At 40.5% G+C, this 17,768-nt stretch overlaps 1 long non-coding RNA gene across 1 annotated transcript in view; it reads right to left on the bottom strand.

Moving 5' to 3' along the window:
• The window catches only part of LOC129513787 (uncharacterized), a 54,356-nt gene that overhangs the window by 27,000 nt on the left and 9,588 nt on the right, over positions 1-17,768 (bottom strand). Inside the window, exons 2-3 of the long non-coding RNA XR_008665300.1 lie at positions 10,924-11,128; positions 1,216-1,314 (exon numbers count right to left, since the gene is read on the bottom strand). This is a non-coding gene — a long non-coding RNA (uncharacterized LOC129513787). The remainder of the gene's footprint in view (positions 1-1,215; positions 1,315-10,923; positions 11,129-17,768) is intronic.

Below are 17,768 nucleotides of genomic sequence, written 5' to 3'. Positions count from 1 at the left end.
TGAAGGAAGTGAGAGAGCGTGCACTGCAGATATTAGAAAGAAGAGCACACCAGGCAGAGGTAAGAGCTGCTACAAGAGACCTAAGGTAGGAGTGCAGCAGAGGCTGGAGTGGAGCGAGGAGGAAAGGGGTAGGAGAGCGATCAGAGAGAAGGATGATGGAAGGGTAGGCAAGTGACAGTGTAGAAGCCTGCTGGCCATTGTAAGGATCTGGGCTTCCACTCAGATTGAGATGGGATCCTCTGGATGGTCCTGAGCAGAGCACTGGCTTATGTTTCAAAGGCTCATGATGGCAACTGTATTGAGAATAGACCATAAGGGTGGAGGGTAGAAGTGGGGACAAGGTGAAGAGGTCCTTGCATATTTTTTTAAATGGTTATTTGGAGGGAGAGCAGGGAAAGAGAGTGCAGGGAAGCTAGATTTGAATATGCCTTGCTTAGTAGATTTGACTTTGCAACCATGTTAATATTTTTACAATTATAAAATAAAATTTTAAAATGAATTATTAAAAATTTAAAGCAAAATAAAACAAATAACCTAACTATGTATATAGTTGCGGGGACAGTGACACAGATAGAGTCTATTCTAAGTGACTCTAAAACACAATAATTTATGTCCCTGGTGGGATATACCCTAGAGGAAAAGAGAAAAAAGCTTGGCTGTTTTCATTAATCATATTGTTGACTGTAGTTTTTGTATAATTACTCTGAGGCTGATTGTGTGTAGTGTGGGATGTAGCAAAATGGTAATTACATCAGGGTTATTCAGAACTGGGATTTTTGGCATGAGAGAAAGGAGACACTTCATGGATATAAGAGCCATAAAATAAGTAAAAACACTGTTGGTGCACCTGGGTGGCTCAGTTGGTTAAGCACCCAGTTCTTCATTTTGGCTCAGGTCATGATCTGAAGGTCATGAGATTGAGCTCCAGCCTCAGGCTTCATGCTGGGCACTGACCCTGCGTGAGATTCTCTTTCTCTCACTCCCTCTGCCCCTCTCTCCCTCCCCCTACTTGTGCCTGTGCACGCTCTTTCTCTCTCTCTCTAAAACAAAAAACAAAAAACCCCACTGTTGTCTTGAATTTGAATTGTATTTATCAGAACGGAGTCATCATTTTATTAAAAAACAAAAACAAAAAAAAATTTCTACCTTTTCCCACTGTAAATGGTAAACAACTGAGAAGCAATAACCTTCTACCAGAGGCTTCTATCCACTTACTATCCAGATTTCGTGGTCTCCAAACAACACTCCCAACTGAAAGGAACTGAAGAGAAATGGCTGCTTCCAGATCTGGGGCAGGATATATACAAGATGAGCCTGGAACATACCAGAAAGCAAAGAAGCTATCAAAGAGAATTATGACCATGTCAAATGAATTCCAGAGCCAACTTGAAAATCCACTGGGGGTCCCAGACAGAACCATTTAAACATCAATAACATACAGTAACTTTGACTGATACATAAAACATATTTAACACATAAACTCTTAACAATATTCACAATAAAATAATAGTAACCAATACAAATGTTCATTGGTTACCTTTAGAAGGCGCAAGGGAAATAACTCATTCTTTTGACAACTGTGTATAAGGGAAAGAATAAAGCTCTTATCCTGCCTTTCCTATATGAACTATGTCCCAAGACAGCCAAATGGGTAAAGAGATGAATTTTCTCTTAGAGAACATTTCAGTTAATAAATGAAGAAATAACAGAATTAGAATATTGCCATTTTTGCAGTCCTACTAAATAAAGAAGGTATAAGCAATAATTGTCAATGGCTGTTAACGTTACAAAAAACAGGGATTGTTAGACATTATGAACTTCCTGATGAAGGTATAAAACACCACCTATGAAACAGTCCTACTGCCCACCCCCTCCCAAAGGCAACAACAACACCACTCTTGTATCTGATAAAGTCAATTCATGGAAATAAAGGAGACACAGGAACAAGATGGACAACACCAGAGGGATGCAGTGGGATCCTGATACTATTGGGCAAACATCCAGGTTTCTTCAGCAACAATGCAACAGCAACCAAACTGGAAAAAATAACCAAGGGGATGGTGGGGGTGGGGGGCGGAGTCAAAGAGACATAGCAGATGAATTCAATGCCCAGGCTAACTTAGATCCTGAGCCAAACATACCTACAACAAAAGAAATAAAATGGGGATCCCTGGGTGGCGCAGCGGTTTGGTGCCTGCCTTTGGCCCAGGGCGCGATCCTGGAGACCCGGGATCGAATCCCACATCGGGCTCCCGGTGCATGGAGCCTGCTTCTCCCTCTGCCTGTGTCTCTGCCTCTCTCTCTCTCTCTCTCTCTGTGACTATCATAAATAATAAAAAAAAAAAAGAAATAAAATACCTGCTTTTGAAAAAAAGACAAATCAGGAAAATATGGTCACTAAATATATATCTGATGATACAAAGACACAATTTTTCAATTTTTCATTGTGTTCTTTTCCTGTTAATGTTTGTTAGGAGTGATACTGTTTGAGGCACAAGCTAGAATATTTACAGAGGAAATGATAAGAGTTTACTTCAAAATAATCCATTGTGTGTGGGGGGAAGGTGGGATATAGGGAGTACGGACGGTGTGGATAGGGTCATAAAGGGGTAGAAATGAAGTTGAGGCAAGAGTTAAAATTTACTGAAGTTGGGTGACCAGCATGTGAATTTTTTCCTTATAATTTTGCTATTGAGGCTGTCTCCTCTGATTAGAGGCTATAGCCCCCTGGATTCCTCCCATCTTCTCATTCCCACATCCACTCTTTCAGCAGGTCCTAAAAGCCCTATATTTGGAGTACATTCAAGACCTTCTTCATTCCATCCCCCAGCTACCACCCTAATTTCAGCTACCACCACCTCTCAGCTAGTCCATGTTAGCCTTCTCTAGGCGGATTTCATGCCCTGATCTATGAAGCAAGTATAGAGAAAGTGACTGTGATCACATGTTTGGCTGGTTCTTCACACCAGTGTTGTCAAGAGTGGGATTCAATGATGAGAGGTTTACCAGACAGATGGGGAAGGGTATCCAGCCCAGGGGAACAGCATGTGCAAAAGTATGAGGGTCTCCATCAGCTCCACCAGTAGAGGGATACTGAGCAGCTCAGTGTGACTGCAGACAAAAAGCCAGGAGGCATACGCCTGGGGATAAGAGATGACAAGGGATGAGTGACAAAAGGCTTTGAATGCCAGGTCACGTTTTGCTGTGAAGCCAAGGGTGGTAGCCATTATGGAGGAACTCTATAGGAAGGAGCATGGTAAGATTTGCATGTTCAAGGGGGAATTCTGGGGGCAATACAGAGAAAGATGATCTGGAGGTGCCTGAATTTTGGAACTGAAAGGCCAGTAGAGAGGCTACTGTAACCCTCCAGGGTGAGAGGTAGAGGTAACAGATGAGTGAACTAGAAAGTGGCATGGGAAGGCAGGCAAGGCACATGCAGGACAAATCAGTAGACTGAGTGGTAGGTGAGCACGGAGCCTAGGTCATACATTCAGAAAGAGGACTGGGGCTTTTGGAGGTACGAAGAGTTATATATTGCATGCGCTAGTTTTGGATTGCACAAGTAAGTACTGCACAGGTTCACTGGTGGGAAGGCCAGGCTGAGATATCCAGCAGCCAGCTGGATGTTTGCAGCAGGCTGAGTAAGAGGATCTGCATGAAAAAATGTACTTTTACACACAACATGAAGCCCGAAGGAAAATATTAAAAGAAAATGACTTTTATCAAATTCCACAGCAACAGAGCAACAGCAAAAAAGCCATTGTAGGTAGTAAATGTGGAAGTCCCTGAATAATTTTAGAAGCAAGCAGCCTAAACTGGCTTTCAACAATCTTTCACCATCCTTCCAGCCTTTTGTACTGTTTCTTCCTCTGTTCTCTCCTTTCTTTCTTTCCTTTCTTTCTTCTTTTTAAAATAAATAAGTATGAAGAGTTTATCATAGGCTAGATACAGTGTGGGGTTTACAATGATGAAGAAAAATGGACTGGGTACCTGGCCTCACAGACTTTATAGACTAGTGGAGAAGACAGACATTAAGCAAACTGTTTAATTACCAACTGTGGTAATTCCTAAGGAGGTGGTGCAGGGCAAAGTGATCCACGTACAAGGGGTCACAGTGACATCTTCACTCAGGAGGTGTCAATTTCGCTGAGATCTGAATGACAAAGAGATTTTAGTGAGTGAGGGAATGGAGAAGTTTTCCAGGCAGAGGCTCAGCATGTGCAAAGGCCTATAGTCAGGGGAGAGCATGGAGAGTCAGAGAGGCCAGTGGGACTGGAGGTCAGAGATAAAGGAGAGTACAAGTGAGATGAGGCTGGAGAGGCAGGTCCCGGGGGCAGGCTATGGTAAGAATGTTGTTCCTCTTGAATGGTAAATGGGAAGCTTTTGAAGAATTTTAAGTAAGGAGTGATATGAACACATTTGCATTTTGGAAATACAATTCTTTCTGCCATGTGGAGAACTGATGGAAGGGCTTCAGAATAGACAGGGGGAAGCCACGAGAATGGATGAGAGGAAGCCAGCTAGATGGCCACTGTAGTGTTCTAGGAGTAGGATGATGGTGGCTGGATAAAGATGTGGTCATGAAGATAGAAGTGGATGGATTTCAGAGATATTTTTCAGAGGTAAAATCTATAGATTTCATAGGTGGTGAATGAGCTATGGGTAATGAGAGACAACTGCCAATGGTGAGCTTTCTTATTCACCCAATATTGATATTTTGCCATAGCTGAAAATAAAAGAGAGGTTAAGGTACTTGTAAGAGGTCTACAGATGGGAAGGGTCAAGGAACTCACTGTTTGTGTTAGCCATGGAATAAATTCCTTGTCCTCTAGGAACTCAGAATCTAAGGTGAGCTGAGCGCCTAAGCATCTGCCCATTTACAGTGCTTGGGATCAGATAAGTAGATCAGAGATACAATAAGAAATACTGACACCACATGACCTAAAAGTCTGAAGAAGAGAAGGGCCAGGATGGGCTAGGTGAATGAGTGCCTCCTGCAGGATGAGACACGTGAGCAGCTTTCAAAATCCTTGTTAACAGATCCCTAAAGTTCATGTTAAAAACTCACTGTGTTTGGTGTAATGCTGAAAACAATTATTTCTTATACTTAATATCAAATATAAACCATACTCATTGCATGGACATCTCTTCTTAACAAAAGTGTACGTATTCTGCCCTTGGCAAGCAAATGCTCTTGGCATTTGATACCTACAAGTGCCAAAAATCATATCTAGAAATGTAAAATATTCATTAGTAGTAGAGTCCTTCACTCAAATTTTGAAAATACCGAAGGAAGGGATACCTGGGTGGCTCAGTGGCTGAGCATCTGTCTTTGGCTCAGGGCGTGATCCTGGGATCCAGGATCCAGTCCCACATCGGGCTCCTTGCAGGGAGGCTGCTTCTCCCTCTCTGCCTGTGTCTCCACCTCTCTCTCTCTCTCTCATAAATAAAATCTTAAAAAAAGGAAAATAATGAAGCAAAATCCCTATTTTGGTAGGTAAGTGGCAAATCTGAAATGTACAATTAGCCCTTAAAATAAATAATAGATGGAAGGAGCTTAGGAACCCCATGCAAGTGGCTGCCATGGACACAACTCAGGCAGGTTTGCAGCTTTGCAAATGGTTTTCGTTCTCATAAAGTGTGATGCAGCAGGATGTAGAAGGCTGCCTGGGCCTTGAAAGAGCAGCACAGTAAACACCAATTCAAGACCCTATTCTCAATGACCCATTAGAACATAGCTTATAATAATGTGGCTAGGAAAAAGTCTTCCTTTATCTGCCATACTGTAAATGTTGGTAGTGGGAAGGAAGGGACAAGGGGTAGAGAAGGAAGTGAACACAGAGAAAGGGGGACTTCTGCTTTTTGCTCAGTGTATTTCTCTATCATTTGCATTTTAAACATAAGATTTCAATTAATGTAGTTTTTTTAAGAGTAAAAAAATGAATATTCTTCTCTTATCTACACATCTCATGATACACCACAATTCCCCTATTTGAGGCTCCTGGGAATAGGAAAAACCATTGGTTTCCATATTCTGCAAAGGAACCCATAATATACTTGGAAACAACGATGAAAGTTTCCCCACAGTATTCTTTTCCAGAGTAAACAGCCAATAACTAGTTGTTCTTGTATACGTTACCATATACTTTGGAAGCACTGTTGGTTACATTGCATGAATCTTTTTGGGGGCTTATAACTAGTGATGCCATGGGGCTCATTTTAATGATAATTCTTATAACCACTTTCTTTAGTAAGGCTAGATATTAATGGGGCAGAGGCAGAGATAAGCAGCAGGGAATCTCATGTGCTGACAAAATACATATGAAGATAATACAAAGGGAGAATCTTGATGTGTGCACAGGTCCCACTTCCCACTCTTTTCCCCCAATTCTGTGAAGGAAAAAAATGGACTAGTTGGTATTCACTACCCTTTAATGGTACAGATTGGTTTTTTTTTAATTTTTTTTTAAATTTTTATTTATTTATGATAGTCACAGAGAGAGAGAGACAGAGACACAGGCAGAGGGAGAAGCAGGCTCCATGCACCGGAAGCCCGACGTGGGACTCGATCCTGGGTCTCCAGGATCGCGCCCTAGGCCAAAGGCAGGCGCCAAACCGCTGCGCCACCCAGGGATCCCTAATGGTACAGATTGTTGAACCATATGATAGAGCATTCTAAACAGCAAGCAAGGGGAAAAGAGAATCTTGTTAAATTCAATATGAGAAGGACACTTTAAGATCATCTATCTTGTAGGCTGGGGTACTAAAAATGTAAAGTGACGTCCCAAAGGGGATATTGAATAAAACGAAAAGAAAAATGTTGGTGATATATTGATTAAACCTCGTGCGCTGCATATCTTTATTTGTTCCTCCAAATCCACTTCTTTTTTCTTTTTTAAGATTTTATTTATTATTCATGAGAGACACACACACACAGAGAGAGAGAGAGGCAGAGACACAGGCAGGGGGAGAAGCAGGCTCCATGCAGGAAGCCCGACATGGGACTCCAGGATCATGCCCTGTGCTGAAGGCAGGCGCTAAACCGCTGAGCCACCCAGGGATCCCCTTCCAAATCCACTTCTATCCTTCCTCAGTACGCTTCTGCTCTACCAGACTGACAAGAATGAACAGCCCGAATGGGCTCCTCATTCTCTGGCATCTGACTGGGGCCAATGGGAGCCTTGCCTAGAGTTCATAGGAAAGGAAGGGGAAGAGTCAGGGCACTTACAACTCTTGTTCTCTCCTTGAGGGGTTGCTGAGGGCTGGCTGTGTCTCCTTTGCATGGCTATCAGGTGACACACACATATGAACACTATAACTCTCTCTCCCTCTGTGCCTCATCCCCTTTAGGTGGTAACAGCTCTTGTTATTAGTCCTAGAATATTGCATTGTCCCTTGTGGTTTCCCTATACCCAGCCTATCCTCTGTAAATACGTTCTTTACTCAGTTCTTCTCCAATCACCCATTTTGAGTGTGCCATTTTTTTTTTCCTGCTAAGACTCAGAATACGTTATCAAAGGAAGCTCTTAATCAGGTCCTTGGTGTCCAGAAAGAAAGTTCAAATAAAAACTTGTCATTCTTCTTGCACTTTCCTTAAACCCACTCCCTTCCTGTACCTGAGCTGTCTGGGGATTTCCCTACCTCATGGTTCTTGATGGGTGACAGAAACTGATTACCTCCTGGAAGCCACATGCTCACTTTCCCAACCTCCCCTGCAGCTAGGCTCAGACATGTGATCCAAGCTCAACCAACTGGATAGGAGTTTGACTCTTAACATGACATGGGACAAGTGGTGACTGCAGAGAATCCATTTTGGCTGAAGCAACAGCAGAACCAGGAGCTATGTCAGTTTCCAAAGGGAGTAGCTGAGTCTAATGTCAGGCTTGGGGTGTACGGGGTACTTCTGGTAGAACCTGCACCCAGCAGCAACAGCTACATGGTTCCCTGCAGAGATTTTATGTACTGCTCTACTACTGGGGTCCCCAGTACCTCTATGGACCTCCCAGAAAGCCTGTGAGTAACCCAACAGCCCTCAGTTCATTCTTTCCTTGCTTGAATGGGTCAGAGTTGTTTATATTGCTTGAAACTAAGAACTCTGACTAATATAAAAAGCCAAATCTTTTTGACCTAAAGATTCTGGCATTGTAAAAATCCTATCTAACTTTAAGTTAAAAATAAATCTATATTTGAGCATCTACTCGTGTTTCAATTACTATGCTAGGTGTTACCAAGCTAATTAAGATTGACAACCAATATGATAAACACTCTAATGGAAACTTAGCTTTTAGAGTATAGATGCAGAAGTGACAAATACTGCTTGGGAGGATTTTGGTCATTTCCAGACAGGTAGTGAATTGGGTAGGTAAGGGATGATGATGTGAACCGTTTGGTATGTCCAAAGAATGAAGGTGAGGTCAGTCAGAGTAACAGGTATGGAGCAGAGAGAGCAAGGGGTCACTGGAGATGAAACTGGGAAAGTGAACTAAGGATTAGTTGCAAACTGTCTGGACTTTATTCTCTAGGCAAGCAGAAGTCATGCCATTGACTCTGGAAGATGAGTTGAAGAGAAGGAAGGACAGAAGCAAGAAATCTACTTGGTCTCACAAAGGCTATGACTACAGCAGAAGGAATGGGATTGAGAAGGAAGGTAGAGGCTTGAGAAACATTTAAAGAGATAAAAGTGAGGTTTGCTCCCTGCTGGCTGTAGAGAGCCAAGGAGGATCCCAAGATGGCCTCAAAGTTCCAGCCTGAAGGAGGAGGTGGGGAGTAAAGTTTCCTACTAATACAGGGAACTCATGTAGTACAGATCTGGTGTGGAGGGAGAGGAAAGTGGTGTGGCCAGATCTTCTCTTTAAGGATGTACTACTGTATGCATTTTTGTAATTTTTAATCACTGCTCCAGACAAAGAAAGGATGGAGTTGCTTCAAACCTGGTTGCTATCATTTGACTTACCTGCTATTCTTGGGACTATTCTACTTGCCATGGGTATACCATAACCTTAAATTGCATGATCATCTGGGATGTTCTATGTTGGTAGCTAGGAAAATAAAATTCTTTAAAGGGACTAAAAATAAGCTGTTTAAATTCTTTCCAGGATACCTGGGAGGCTCAGGGGTTAAGCGCTTGCCTTTGGCCCAGGGCATGATCCTGGAGTCACAGGATCAAGTTCCACATTGGGCTCCTTGCATGGAGCCTGCTTCTCCCTCAACCTGTGTCTCTGCCTCTCTCTCTCTCTCTCTCTCTCATGAATAAATAAATAAAATCTTTAAAAATAAATAAATTCTTTCAACACTAACCTCTTTCTCACTTTAGGGTGCAAATGTGACCCATATCCACTTATCTAGTCTACTGCCAGACCCACACTAGAATCCTTGGGAGGTCATTGGACTACAGGATCAACACTTATCGTGTCTCTAGCCAATCTTCTATTGACCTGCTGCATTCCATTTCTGACCCTTATTTCTCCTGCCAACAGCAATTCTGAGAGCTGACAGTGGCAGGCTTGGCTTCCCAGAACATCCTTTTTATGTAAACTTACAAACTTAAAGAACATATTTGACTCTTTCCCCTGTGATACTAAGCTTCATTCTTGATAGCATTTTACCTTTGTTGTGAATAGTAAAGTTCTTTTAGTTACTTTATTGTTAAGAAGTGCATAGACATGGAGTCTGATGGATGGCATCTTTAGACTTAGATTCTAGAAAGGGCTACCACTGTGCACTTGGCTAAAGGAAGTACATTTTACCAGTGAATGACTTTCATTTATCAAATTCCCAGCCAGCATGAAAAGCTAAGGCCATGTAATAAGCACTATCCTACAGTGCTACTCATTGTTGAAGGCACAAAATGATGACTGGTAGCTTTAGAGATGTTTTCTGGAAACCAAATATAAGAACAGCTTTGTTATTGCATACCTATGGAAACAGAAGATGCCTGGTTCTTTATTCATGTTTGCTCCCTTCCTGAAGAGTCATCTATAAGGAAGTGCTATACTCTACTAAACCATGAGACCTTTGAGGACAGATAAGTTCTAATCCACATGTAAATTCATACCATCTGAATGAATGTATTATGACTGGGGCCAAATAAATGTTGGTTGAATTAATCAGTAATATATGATGAGAGAACTCACACCATAAGGGGGGAGATCCTCTCAGCCACAATAATGGGGCAAGTGAAATTGCTTTGCCACAGGCAGTACCAGAAGCAGAGTTGGTGACTCATGTAATACGGAAATTCCAAATGAATGGATAAACTAGACTCATGGATAAGAAAGTAGTCATCAAACCAACAGTGTCTTGGAGATTTTTTAAAGTCATAACTGTGATATATAAGCAATAAATTATGAAGGTTGAGCATGCGAATAAAGCTTAATATTGTCATAAATTTTATGACAAAGTTAATCAGACACATATTTAATGACATGCATAATTATTATTATGCAGCATTGGAATAGCCATTAATAATAAGCTGTCTAAGCCAATGACTATAAGAGTCTTTACTTGTGTTCAACCAAACCAACTGCTTGGCATTTTCCCCCTTTCTTTGTTGCTAATTCTCTGTACTTAATATAACTACCAGTGATGAACGGCTTTTCAGAAATGAATAATTTAATCTTCAGTGCAGAGACACAGAAACCCTTGTTAAAGACGGGGTTTTTAGGTAGGTAAGGCTTGGTAGGTAAGGCTCTCTGCACTCCTTCGACCTCCTAAAACACGTGAAGCAGAAGCATATGGGTATTCTGCTCACAGCTACATGTCCATGTATTCCCATTTTAATGGCTGGATCTCTGCCTTTATGAGACAAAGAAACTAAAGAAAGACTCTATGACCCAAAGGGGTACGTGAGAATTGTTGGGAAATAACAACTGCTACCCAGCAGCTCTCACCAGTGACTAAAGGGAATCTGTAGAAGATTCTTACCTCTTAGACCTCAGGGAAGGGGGCAGTAATGCTGAGGCACTCCCAGAGTTCCCCAATGGGCTGTCCACGGTGCTAAATGACTCATGAATGCCCCTCTGATCGTCTTTCTTTCCTTGCTTCACTTCTCCACTCTCTCACCAGTGCTTCATGGAGTCATCTTGCATATATACCACTTGCACCTGAATCCTTATCTCCAGGTCTGCTTCTGGGGGGAACACAAAGTAAGAGAGTGCTCCAGTGATGGGGCTGCAAGTCAGATGCATTCCCTTCCTCTACGGGCTTTCCTACTCTATACACACACACACACACACACACACACACACACACACACACACACACACACACCCAATCACATCCAGCCTTCCCGTATACAGCCATCTGCTGAAGAGCTATGCTAAAAGCTTGTGCTGCTCCTGAGGGCAGCACTCATCATGCTATGGACCCCAGGAAGAGAAAAGAATATGTGATCATTAATAGAATGGAGTATGTTCTCTGGATTCCTGACAAGTTGGAAGAGGGTGAGGGCAAGAGTCTACCTGGCGCAGCAGAGAGGGGAAGAGAGAGCAGGAGCTAAGAGTCCCATTGGTTTGAAAAAGCTGCCCTAGGTGCTGATCTGCAACAATTATGCAGTCCATGTATCTCTGGGTAATAAGTCTGTGGTGGTCCTGATGTCTAGACCAACTCCCAGTTGATCCTTCTCAGGAAGGAAACCAGGATAGTCCAGAGACTTTCATTCTGCAGTTAAAGAGTTAGGCACCAGCAGCCTTGATGAAATCATGAAGGCACATTTATGCTAACGTGTAAATGACTCACAGCTTCTTTTCTATTTTTACGGTGGGGAAGTATTTATGGTATAAGGACAGTAATGAACTAAAAAAGGGGAAGGAATGTCCCTGTCAAATAAAAGCCAGAGAAGGGGGAAGGTAGTGGTCGGTGACCAAGACAAAGCACCCCTGTTATATCTAGCCAGCTCTACCTGTTATAGTTCTGGGAGTGAGGTGGGAACAAACAGATGCCATGTTTAGAGGTAGGCCATCCCTACTGCAGTAGGGTGCAGTGTAGATGGGTTACTGATCAAGATGAAGACCCACAGAATGTTTCATTCCAAACTAGAAATATCAATATATAGAACACACCCTTGCCAGTGTCAGAAGAAGAAATCTGAGGAGTTGCGGTGCTATAGGAGAGAAGACTACCTGGTATAGAGTTTATAGGCCAGTGACACTGCTCATGGTCACTAGAAATCTCTGGATCTCAGTTTTGCCATCTGTAAAATAGTAGTAATTCTATCCATACTACATATCTCATAAAGTTGGCTATGAGGCTCATGCGATGCATGCCTGGAAGAGACAAGTTGCATAACAGTTAAAGAGCACTGCATCTAGAGTCTGACTAGACAGGTTGAAATCCCTGTTCAACACATTCTGGCAGGGCTCTGGGAGGTCTTGGGCAATCTATTTATCCTGGGTTCCTCATCTGCAAAATGAGATTTAAAAAAAAACAATCATAAGATTATCCCAATGATTAACTAACCACTGCATGTAGAGAATTTAGCCTGGTACTTGGTACTTGTAGTAGCTGCTAAAAGCAATATATACAATATACAGTATACTATGGAGGTTGAAGGCACCGAAAACAACCACTTGCTGCAACAGTCATGAGTCCAGAGGGCTAAAATCAGAGCATAGAAGGTAAGTGATTTGGATATGTAAACGTGGTATGCTTCTCTTTGCTCTGGATACAGTGGGCTTATCCTATTATTAACACTTGTTTAGTTGTTGAGCTAGCTGCCATGAGGCCTAACATTTAGTTCCTGTTATTAGATAAATACGTGTTTTGAATGGTATTTGAATTACTAAGTTCTAGATTTCTCTGGTTAGTAAAGTCTCCTTTGTACTTTGTAAAGAGGCTAAAATTGGTATACTGATTTACAGAACAGATGTACCAGTTTTCAAAGTATATTAAAACCATGGTTCACTATGACATGGTGTCTGTTGGAATAGACTTCAAAGAGTAAACTGGACTTTGAGGAGGAAACACTGAGGAGAAGAAAAAGGACATTGTTTTAGATTATCAGATCATTCTGGTTTAAACATTCTGGTTTAAACTTCTGCCATTTTCTTTCCCTCTACTTTGCTAAATAAATGAGTACATTTCTAATTTACAGAGTTAACAAAAGAAAATGTAATTTGATAGCCAAATTCATAAGAATTATACAGTAAGAATTTGTAAAGTGTATAAACTAAATACACAAACGTGCCCACACTAAATTTTGTTCAAGTAAGCTCACCTACGCTATTCTCTCAGGCGCATTCTATCATGCTAGGATCCTCATATAATATAAAGATAAAGCAGATGCATTTTGGAAAGCAAAGCAAGAGTAAAACAAAAACACACCTTAAGCAAAATCTTACACATCTCAAATTTATTATTAACCAAGTTTTAAATTTTTAATAAGTTCATTATGTTAAAAGTTTAGATGTTTGGGTGTTTCTACCCGAAAACATGATCTTTGAGGGACTTCCATGTCTGTGTGATACGATAGTCACATGACACTTTCCAAAATCACTAATCTAAATGCACCACATGAAGAAAGGTCATATTCTATCTTGTTCAAAACCTCTAGGAAAATGAGCTTGGTATTTATAAGATGAGGCTCTCTGAGTAGTGTCATGGACATGTCAAGCCAGTCAGCTTGCAAATACTGGTAGGTGCAAAGGTGGGGAGGAAGAAGGGGCAACAGAATAGAGGATTTCTTATTAAGTGATGAGAAAGAAACATTCATATCTCCATGAGATGAGATTTTTAAAATTTGAAACTTAAATCTCTGAATGACAAGGTAATATAAATAATCCACAAATAAAGTCACTAGGTAGGTCATCAAATCCTGATAAATTGGTAAGAACAGTGAGTACAATCTACACATTTAAGCCCACCAGCTCATTTGGTACAGTGTCAATTTACTTCTCAGTAAAGTTGATATCAGTTTTGTAAAAGGACATATTGGTAAATGGTACAGATCTATTTGTAGGTGCCATCATGTAACCTGGCACAGAGTAAGCATTCTTCCTGCGGTTAAGACATTTAAATAGTATAGGGGTGTCTGGGAGGCTCAGTTGGTTAAGTGTCTGGCTTCACCTCAGGTCATGACCACAGGGTCCTAGTATTAAGCCCCATGTCAAGCTCCATGTGGGGCCTTGGGCTCCCTACTCAGTAGAGTGCCTGCTGTTACTTCCCCTTCTCCCTCTGCCCCTCCCCTGGCTAATGCTCACTCTCAATTTTGAATGAATGAATGAATGAATGAAATCTTTAGAAAAATAAAAGAAATTTGGATGGTGTAAAAATTAGAAAAATAAATGCCCTATCATTAAGCTATGATAAAGATTAAGGCATGTCATCCACTAAAAGGTTAAAACCTAGATAATAAAAGGTAGTTGCAGTAACAGTAACATTTCCCAAAATGTCAGATCACAAAAGTATCACTTACATAATTGCTTGTAGTTTATTCCTTTGCTCTTCTCTTTTCTCTGTGCATCTTTGTAACAATTTTTTAAAAGTGGAAATATAATTGTTGTCATGCGAACAGCTGTAGAAATGATTAAAAGGTATGGAAAAACATAACATGAATGCCAATAATCTGTTTCTGGCAGCAATATATATGGAACAGTATTTAGGAGAAACGAGGAGAAAGAAGAAAAAAGGGAGAAAGGTTTATCATCCTAAAAACTAAACGTCATTGCTTCATAGGAAAAAAAAAAGATTTCATATTTAAAGTCAACAATAGCTAACTCCTAGCTAGAACCACTACCCGACATCATTGGAGTCAGCAAGGGTGCCTTGCTGGAGGGGCAATGTTGCAGGACAAAGTATACAGGATTTTGGAGCTGGGGAACAGAAAATAATCCACCTCTGCCAGATGAATGACCTTGGGCAAATCAGTTTATCTCTACCAGACTACATTTTGGCATCCAAAAATTTGATATAACTACCCAAAAGCCTCATGCTGAGGTGAACTGACATAGTTCTCTGTGAAAGTCTTGTTCATTTTTAAATAGATAGCACAGTGCAAATGAAGACCATTTTTTTTGTATTGCTAATTGTCAAATATACTAAATTCTATCCAGCTATACAAACAGTATTGGCTCCCAATGGTCTTTTCAACAGCCAAAGATTTATGAATAAAATGATTTTCCTAATGGGATTAACGTGAGCTTTTCTTAAGCATGTAACCTTGAGCTTACCCTACAAAATAATGCTTTAACTATAGCAATGCACATAATAAAGGTTTAGTCCTAGCTTCTAAGATGTCAAACATCATTCACAAAAGAGAAATACTCTTGAAAGATATATATTTGTTTTGGATAGAAAAGACTTCTAATTACAAATGATTTATTGATGAATGCAAATCCTGGCCTATTTGAGAGGCACTCCTGTGAGCATCTTCATGTGTGGTTTACAAGGTGAAGGAAAAGGGGAAATGCCTTGATGGTACCAATGGACATTATGTCTATTTTAATATTGTTAAAGGGAAATTCTCTTTTAGGCATTTAAGAAACCTGCATTGAAAATAAGTCTGAGAATGGAAAAATACCAAAACTATAAAGAAGGTAGAAATAATTACAATCTTAACCAAAGATAATGATCAATCAACATGTTGACATACACTCTACCAGTCATCTTCCCTAAATACATCTTCTAAAAATGTGTCCTATAAATATAATTTTGTATCTGCCTTCTTCCCATTGAGTATCAGATAGACTTTTAAAGAGCAATTGTTTGGAAACTGTCTCAAGTACATGAGGAAATATGTTTCAATGGAAATAATTCAGTGGCCAATGGAAATATGAAAAGTTCCCAATTTTTCTCATCTCATTGAATAGAAACAAATCTTCTCATTTCAAATGAGTGAGAATAACCAAACTGATTTAGGACTCTACTTATCTTCTACTTTAAAAAATGTAGTTCCATCCAGCAACAATATTATGGGGAAAAGAAAAAGTAACTGTCTAAATTTGCACTGAGGGTCATTTCTTCAGACAACCAAAGCCCATCTATTTCCCAGCTCCATGCTTCAGGCTTAAAATGGATCTCTCTGAAGCAATGACAGAATTTTTGCCAAGTGACTAGGATATAAACACCCTTTTGGTTGCACAGTGAGACATATGCTCTGAAGAAAAGTGGTTCAAAATAGGCAAGTGGGTTTTTCTAGAATAAATGAGAGCCCTTGTAAGCAGCTTCATCTTCAGAGCCTCATGTCTGCACTCGCTTGGTAACTCTGTCTTCTCCATGGGTAATGGCAGCACACTGTGTTCATGATTCCTTGCACTATACTAATGAACTGCTATAAATTTGTTTTTGATGTTCCAGAGAGCCTAACTTCAGCCTTTAGGCAATGCTGAGGATGCACCCTATATTCTAGACTCACCTTTTGCAAGGTGTACTCTCAGCATTGTGGGTGATTTCCATGGGAGAATATTCTATTTAAAGAAATACTGTCCCAGCATAATACAAAAAATCACTTATGAAGATGCAAGAGACATGGAAAGCTCTCAGTTATGTTTGCACAAGCACAATGTCAGAACCTCTCTTCCCTGTTCCCTAAGGGGGTGGGGAGGGGAGTACTCAGTTGTGAGAAAAGAAAGCCATACAAAAAGTATTCATGTAGTCATAGGAGTGGGAAGATTGAAGCTCCTCCAAAGGGGATGTACACGCACACACACACTTCCTGAGTCCCAGAGTGTTCTGAAGGTCAGACAGGCATTGGCAGAAAGGAAGGAGGGAAGGAAGGCAGGCCAAAGCAGAAAAACAATCTCTATGTCCCCTATTTTTGACCTCAAACACAGACATCAAATTCTTTTTTTGGCATGTTTTAAAATGGAGTATCTTTAAAACAAGGAATATTTAAAGGGTACATTAGATTTTATTTTTAAAACTTTTCATAGACTAAAAATAAGTAAACCACTCTCAATTGACAAAATGTGCCACTGCAACATAATGAGTACCTTCACCTTTCATTTTTAGGCAGCCAGATTCATAGTCATTGAAGTCCCTTGAATTTAAAAATGGAAATGACAACATAAATTTATCAACATATATGATTTTCTGATTAAACACCAAGATAGAAATGAAAAAAAAATGGTAATGTCATTTAAAAAATAGCCAATTTCCTGAGTTGGTATATTTAAGGATATTTCACAGGAAAAAAAACCTTGTAGTCTCATAATAGTGTGCACCAACAAGATGTGGACAATTTAGCTTGATATTACAGAGAGAACACGGTTGCCACAAAAATCAAATCTCTTCCCAGGTATCGACCATAGAAGGCAGCAAGTCTTCTCAGTTTTATTCACTGATGTATCCCTGATCCCCACAATTACCTGTCACATAGTGGGTGGTCAACACACATTAGTTGAATGAATGAATAAATATAGAAAATATGAAGATAGTGCATGATGTGTTTCTGAAACTAGGTCAACTGTGTATATCGTTATTGGCTATATGTTGTCATACGTTGTCAACTATATGGCTATAAGTTGTCTTTGTTTTAAATTTGGGTGTGAGGACTTTCAATGAAATATATCTACCAAAATCAAACAAAGACATTATTGCCTGAACTTTAGTACTGCAACAGAAGGAAAACCACTGGAAAAGAGCTAGGTGGGTGCCTGGTCAACTTCAAGGTGAGTCTGGAGCAAGCCTGAGGCAGTGGAGGTTGGTACCTGGGGTTCTAATTTTGGCATTGCTTCTACCTGGACACTCAGGCAGGAGAAGAGCAGTAGCAGTAAAATGATATTTTAGTTCAGGCTAATCGTGTGGATTATCTCATTCCATCCTTAAAAATCAGC

The sequence above is a fragment of the Nyctereutes procyonoides genome, unplaced genomic scaffold, assembly GCF_905146905.1.
Source record: "Nyctereutes procyonoides isolate TBG_1078 unplaced genomic scaffold, NYPRO_anot_genome, whole genome shotgun sequence".
Taxonomy (NCBI): Eukaryota; Metazoa; Chordata; class Mammalia; order Carnivora; family Canidae; genus Nyctereutes; species Nyctereutes procyonoides.
Note: the sequence above shows the minus strand (reverse complement) of the source record. Positions and strands in the feature narration are given on the sequence as shown.